Source organism: Rattus rattus, chromosome X (assembly GCF_011064425.1).
Source record: "Rattus rattus isolate New Zealand chromosome X, Rrattus_CSIRO_v1, whole genome shotgun sequence".
In the NCBI taxonomy this organism is placed as follows: domain Eukaryota; kingdom Metazoa; phylum Chordata; class Mammalia; order Rodentia; family Muridae; genus Rattus; species Rattus rattus.
The window spans coordinates 101977137-101984288 of record NC_046172.1 but is presented as its reverse complement, the minus strand read 5'-3'; the positions used below and the strand labels follow the sequence as shown (position 1 = coordinate 101984288).

The 7152-nt window shown below is 43.6% G+C and overlaps 1 pseudogene; it reads right to left on the bottom strand.

The window, feature by feature from the left end:
* Window positions 1-5113: 5113 nt before the first annotated feature.
* Window positions 5114-6344, bottom strand: LOC116888116 (annotated as a pseudogene).
* Between the last annotated feature and the right edge of the window lie 808 nt (window positions 6345-7152).

Genomic DNA, 7152 nt, shown 5'->3' with positions numbered 1-7152 from the left:
ACTCCAGAGTTCACGATAGATTACAAATAGCCATAGTAATAAAAACAATATAGTAATGACATAAAACTGACATGGTGACCAATGGAATGAAATTGAACACCAGGCACATGAGAAACCTGCATCTTTTGAGTGGTTGGTCAGGGTTGTCTCAGACACTTGTTGTATAAGCAGCCTATTGCTATTGCCCTTAGTTTTGCCTCAAAGAGGTGGAAGATAAGTCCCTATTGCTGAAGAGAGTGTGCATTTCAGACACAGGGCTCAGAGATCCCTGAGCTGGATCTGACCTGAATACCCTCTTCCTTGAGGACTAGCTCTCACGGTACCAGAAAGCACTATGCAAGCTTCCAAAGGAAGGAAATAACCAATGTACCTACTTTGTTAGCTAGGATGCCTATGAGCCAAGATAACAAACAGCAAGGTCCAATAACTCTAATTGTGCAAAAGTGGCATACATACTTTGCTGGTAATCAACAGCTCTCTAACTGGACTCAAGACCTAATCAACAAGAGGGATGCCAGTGCCTGGTACTGAAAAATCTAGCCAACAACTCAAAGACTACAGAAGTCTTGGATCTTAGAGGAGAATCTACAATCACCACTTTACTAAAACAGCATAATCCTAATTATACCCACAAATAGGTGTAGTCCTCACCCTTCATCAAGGAAGCTTTGCAACATAAGAGACAATCCCAGAAGACCACACCAATCAAAATACAGACTTGTGGAACACAGTCCCAGTGGATATATCTACAAAATACTACTGTACTTAAGGTGCATGGAACATTGTACATGAGGATGTGAGAAGATTATGAGCCAGGGGATCAGGGATTTGCTGTGAGATTGTTTCCTAGGGATGCCAGAGGCTATACCCATGAAGTCTCACTACCATGACACGAGCTGAACAAGGACAACAATATACATGTCATTGTCAATTGGGTAAATCCCAGGAGGTCTCAACCCTACACAAAGAACTACAGGAAACCAAAGAATACTAAGAGTGGTAGAAAGAGTCTTCTTTGGGGAACAACATGTCTAATTGGTTATCAACACCAAACAATCAGCCCTAAAAAATACATTGGGTTAACATTATACAGACGGAAAGGGTTATATTTAGAAATATATGTATATTCATATCCATATATGTGTATAACAACTATTAATGAAAGAAACATGGATTTGGAAGAGTACTAGGGTATTGTGCAGGGTACAGTGTGAGGAAAGAGAAGGGAGAAATTCTATAATTTCATAAATGAAAAAATGATGAGAGGTTTGTTGTCTCTCATTTTTCGAAGATCCAAAAGTATGGCAATAGCATCTGAGTCCAACTCTATTAAGGGTCTTATTGGCCACATCACCTGGCAGGGCATGTGAATAAGTAGAAATTACATCTTGAGACAGGAAGTATGTTTTTCAGGACTCACACTCATGCTTTTACAATGTGCTCTCCTCAGAACTCACTCCAGGAGAAGAGTGTTTACTCCTGTGGAGTGCTCCCAATATCTTAGGAACCACCAAGTAGGACTTACCATAAGGTCCTACCACTTCTCAGCCCTGTGGAAGCAAGTGTCCAACACATAAACCTTTCAGGGAGGGATAGCAACATCCTCACCTTGGCAGCCACCAACAGGATAATAACCACAAGGTCTCAGATAGTAAGCGCTCAATAATATGAATAGGTCCTTAGTTGTTATTCCTCTAGACCATTACCACATTGTTACAAAGAACAGCCCACATGGTAGATGGAGGAGCCAACACTTAAGGAGACTTGGAAATATTCAGTAACACGTTTGAGGTTGCAGAGCACAGTAGTAGCCTTTTGAGCCCAATTCTTTGGCTTCATAGTCCAGCTCCCATTGGTAAAAACATTCTTACTATCTTTACCTCATGTGTCCAGACTAGGATGAAGAAGAGGGACTTGGGAACCATTGTAAATGAGTCTAGTCAAAGATTCCAGCAACTTTGATGTGAAAAGATCCCTATAATATTAGGTAATTACATTAATCTGTAGAGACCTACAGATATTTTGGTGTGTCTTCAGGTATAAATGGAAAGGTCTGCTTTGATGAAACAGCAACTATGAGCTCTAGGACAATGTGTCTCCATTAAGCTGTGGATTAAGGCAAATTTCGGCATGCATCTGACACGCCTACTAGGTGTCACATCCAGAACATCTGGAGTCAACATGTAGGAGCTAGTACTTGAGAATTTACAATAAATAAATCATCCATTAACCTTGATGATAATGGTCCACACTAAAAAGGACCATGACACTCCCAAGTCTCATCATTTTTGTCTCCTATTTTTCCATGGAGGTAAGGGTATTCAAGACTATTATGAACTTTGCCCCAATCCAGACAGTCTAGCTATGGGATTAATAGCCCTGTGGACTCCTTTCTAGCATTTTAGACTATAACTAATCACAAATCTGGGGTGTAAGACTGAGTGCTGAGGGCAGGGTCACTTTTGTTATTTTCCCCTTTTCTTATCCCAATATCTAGTCAGCCTTGCTAAACCTCATGGAATTTTTCTCTTGTGACTAGTCTGTAGTCTAGCTGTTTTCCAGAATCATAAGCACCTTTGGTAAGCTTATATGTAGGAGAGAGTTGAGGATGGAGTTCCATTGGAACCTAAGGTCGCATGAGGCTCCGAGTGACATTCCTCAGTGTCACACAACCCGGGACTAGTGAACCACATATATAATCCCAACACTCAAGAGGTGAAGGCCAGAGCTCTGAGAAGGATCATCAGTTGGCTAGTGAATTCAAGACCAGACTGGGCTACAGGGGCAACAATGGACAGAACAAATGGGAGGAGAGAGAGAGGAGGAGGAGGAGAATGACAGGAAAGAGAGATGAAGGAGGAGAATGGAAAGATGGAAGAAAGGAAAGAAAGAAAAATTATGTGTGTGAGTTTGGGGACAAAGTCTTGCAGGGCAGAAAAGCAAGAGATATTTCCATTTACAATATATTAGGGAACCACAGTGTCTTAGTTAGGGTTTTACTGCTATGAACAGACACTATGACCAATGCAAGTCTTATAAAGAACATTTAATTGGGCTGACTAAAGCAACTCTTATAAAGACATTTGATTGGAGCTGGCTTACAGGCTCACAAGGGGTTCAGTCCATTATCATCAAGGCAGGAACATGGCAGCATCCAGGCAGGCATGGTGCAGGAGGAGCTGAGAGTTCTACATCTTCATCTGAAGGCTGCTAGCACAATACTGTCTTCCAGGCAGTAGGATGAGGGTCTTATAGCTCACACCCACTGTGACACACCTACTGCAACAGGGCCACACCTTCTAATCATGCCACTCCCTGGGCTGAGCATATACAAACCATTACACATAGAGAACCTCAGGAAAATGACTTCTTGTCCTACAAAGGGTTCTTAGTCCCCAGATATCAGGGCAGAAGTACCTAGGTCTCCTAGCTCAGGAACAGATATGCCCACTCTCAAGGGCCCATGCAGTACCAGATAGTGAGGTCAGCTGGGAAAACAATGGATTGAAGGCCCTACAGAGGTGCCTCCAATCCTTGGTAATCATCACAAGAGGAGCAGCATTCCAATAGGAAATGAAACTGAACTACCGAGTTGAATTGAAAGGACAGAGAAGACGGGATCCACCACAAATCTCTGAAATACAATCTACCCAGAACACACACCAGGCAAGTGTACTCTCTATTACTAATTAACACAAACACTCTGACAAAAGTGGCTCGCGGTTAGCTGGGCAGGATCCTTCCTGGAACTCATGAACACTTGTGGTTCAAAGCTGAAGTTGAGACCTCTCAGGCCCAGCTCCACTCTGGCTCCTTCATGCCTTGCAGCCACTGATTCTGAGGAATAGAACGCTTGCAAATCCCACACCTTCTGGTAGAGGAGTCCACAAGCATGCTCCCCACACATCAGTTCTGCTCAAAGACTTAATTAATCCCACAAGGAGGCACCGTCCATGTGGAATGCTGTGGTGACCCTGATGTTCTTCATCCATTTCTGACAGGACAGGGGCATGGGATGGGGGCAGTTCAGGGTTGTGAAGAGCCAACACTAGTCTAAATACTTTCTTCAAGACAACCCAGTGATCTTCTCTGCTAGGCTGATTGGAAAGCCATGAAAATATCTATGACCCTCAAGAGAGGAAAATCCTACCTGCGTTTTCATGAGACCACCTTCCTGGTCTTTGCCACTGCTCCTTATCTGTCTAACTTGAGAGGAAGACGACAAAACAGTTTGATCACTGAAATCTGTCCATGAAGATCTATTTCATGCTGTCCCCAAAACTGATTGCAAAAATGGATCCAGATAATCTTTCTATTGGTTTACTCAGGACCACATTATACCATGACAGAGAAAACATTTCTGATCTAATTTGTATTCCCAATTATGCTAATTCTTGTCGTCTAGCTATCCTAACCAAGAAGGATTATGATGTATATCAGTTAATAGAGCATGGAGTTCCAACTCCTAGCAAACCCAAGCAGTCAGTAACTATTTGTTTTATTAGTTACATGAAACTTATCAAATGTGCTATTAATACTATAGCTCTCTAAAATTTTCAGTTATCAAGTTGATCCCTTGAAAAAGGGAGACATGAAATTTTATGCAAGGCTATTTACACGCTCTTTAGTGTTCCCATATAAAAGTCTTAATGTTGCCACCCCAAAGTGACAGAAATGTCTCTTGATTTCTCAATTGAGTTTGTCCAAAGGTTGCATTTCACGCAGGACAAAGGACACCATGAGCCACACTGTGTCTGAAATTATGTTCCCTATTGTTACCTAACCAACCTTACCCAAAGGGATTATAATGTGCATACTGGATAACACAATTGTAGTTTCTATCGTATGTGAATTTATCAGTACCCATTCAGTGGACTAATGAATGCAATTCAATGAACTTGTGATGCTCTCTAAAATTTTACATTTGCCTGTGATTCCCTTTGAACTCTGCGGTGTCAATGGATTAACTTATAACAAAATCTATATGCTTTTCTCCCCTAAAATATATACCCAGACATTTCGACAATTCCTTCACATTTTTTTCTTTGGTAGCAGCAACTAGCTGAGGTTTTACTGAGGCGGAGATTGTTTTTGAAAGTTATTTCACGAAGATTCACGCACTGGAAGCTGGGAATTCTTCAGCCCCACGAAAAGCATCTAGAACTTAGAGACACAAAGAATAGCACCAGTGAATGTTATAAAAACAAATTAAAGCAATAGCATTCTCAAAGAAAAAACACTGTATCCACAACACATTGCACCTTACATTTTAAAAGCATAGCTATGCCCTACAGAAGATCTGGTGTTATGCAAGAGGGAAATTAAGGAGAGTACTAAAAAGAGAGAGGAGAGAGAGAGAGGAGGAGGGATAGAATAGTGAAATGCTTTTACTTGAAGTTTCAAAAATTCTATGATGTAAATAAAAGTAAAACATAGGAAAGAGATCCCAGGAAATGATTTTCTCCCTCCCTAAATTCAGTGAGAACCTTGTTCGGGGTTAAAGCCTCCCAGCTCCCCTGGTTCTATCTAGTTTTTGTCCATGAATTCGGTTTCTCAGGCCCGGGCACAGGGATCCAGCGGCAGCAAGAGGGTTCATGGATAGAGATCCTCCTTTCCCTTCTGAGATTACTCTGGCTGGGAAAGGAGAATGCTATTGGGAACGACGACTTACAGAACACTGATAGAGGTGGCTGTGGGGCCTCAGCTCAAGGACTAGGGGATCTTAGCATACCTGTTAGGGATGCCATCTGGGCTTACTTCAGGGACACTGCGTTCTGCCCATTCTGCAAGCCTTTGTCAAGAGCCTCTCTGCTTTCGTTGACAATGAGGGGCCTTGGTGGAGTGCCTGGATAATCAGCATCTTGTGACTCGGCGAGGAGTTGCTGTGACAGCTCGAATTCAACTAGCTTCCTTTGCAACGTATCACGCTCAAGCACCACTTGCTTCAGGTTGTTTTTCGCACTGAGAAGCTCAGAGACCACTTCATCGCGTTCCTCACGCAGTCGTTGCAGGTCTGTGGCCAAAGTCCAGGTGGCTGCCTCGTGCTCTTCTACCTGATCGTGCAGCTGCTGAACGCGCCGTAACTGCTTTTCTTGTTGCCTCACAGCCACCCTCACACCCAGGGCCAGAGCACTCCAGGCACAGGCTCTCTTGATGGAGCGCGGTACATGGGAATCAATCACGACAGACTTCAGGCCATCTTCTATATCCTTCCAGGGCCGTGAACGGAAGGTCAGGTAGAAGCCAGGGCCACCGCCATTCCTTATCACCTCTTCATTGATGAGAACAGAACCACTTACGCTGTGGCGGAAAGCCACTCTTGTCATCAGTATCCAAAGGCACATGGTCAAACCTGTTCTAAGTAGTGGAATGCAATTGGCTCACGCGTCAACTCAGTGCCTTATCCAGTCCTTGGTCGTAGTGCCTCCCTCCTTCCTCCCCCTCCTTACACTGAAGGCCTGAAGTCACCGGGCCACTCACACCAACTCCTCCCACACAGGAGATTAACATGCCACGTCATAGACATGGGCTATGAGACCTGCAGCATGGCCTGCTTGAACCAAAATGCAGTGGAAGAGATATTTCTTGCTTGCCTGGCAAGTTGAGCGTCTGATCTTTAACGTACACCATGGTAGTCCAACTGTCCTAGGAACAGCAGTGAGCCCGTAGTTTCCTGAGAGTTTCTGAAAAGTAGCACTCTATCTGCATTCTACCTGGCATGAATTGTTTTTCTCTTTCTCCCCTCTTCCCCTCCTCCACCTCCCTCCTCCCCATCCTCCTCCTCCTTTTTCTTCCGTTCCTCCCCTCCCTCCCTCCCTCCCTCCCTCCCTCCTTCCTTCCTTCCTTCCTTCCTTCCTCCCCTTCCTCTTCCCCCTCTTTCTATCTTCCATTTCTTTTTAAAGGTCATATCTCTGTGTAGAGCCCATATTTCGGGATCAAAGTTTTTATGAGGTACTAAGTTCCTTAAATCAAAGTGAGTGACAGAACTCCCTCCCAGTTTTCCTTTTAAATACCTAACCTTGTTCTAGATGCCAGAAATCTCCGGGATTTTAGGATATTTCATTACCCGTTTTCCCTGCATAGCGCTTCTCTCTTGTGCTACAGGATAACTTCTTCAGTACAGTAAAGCTGGGTCAAGTTCCTTCCTCCATG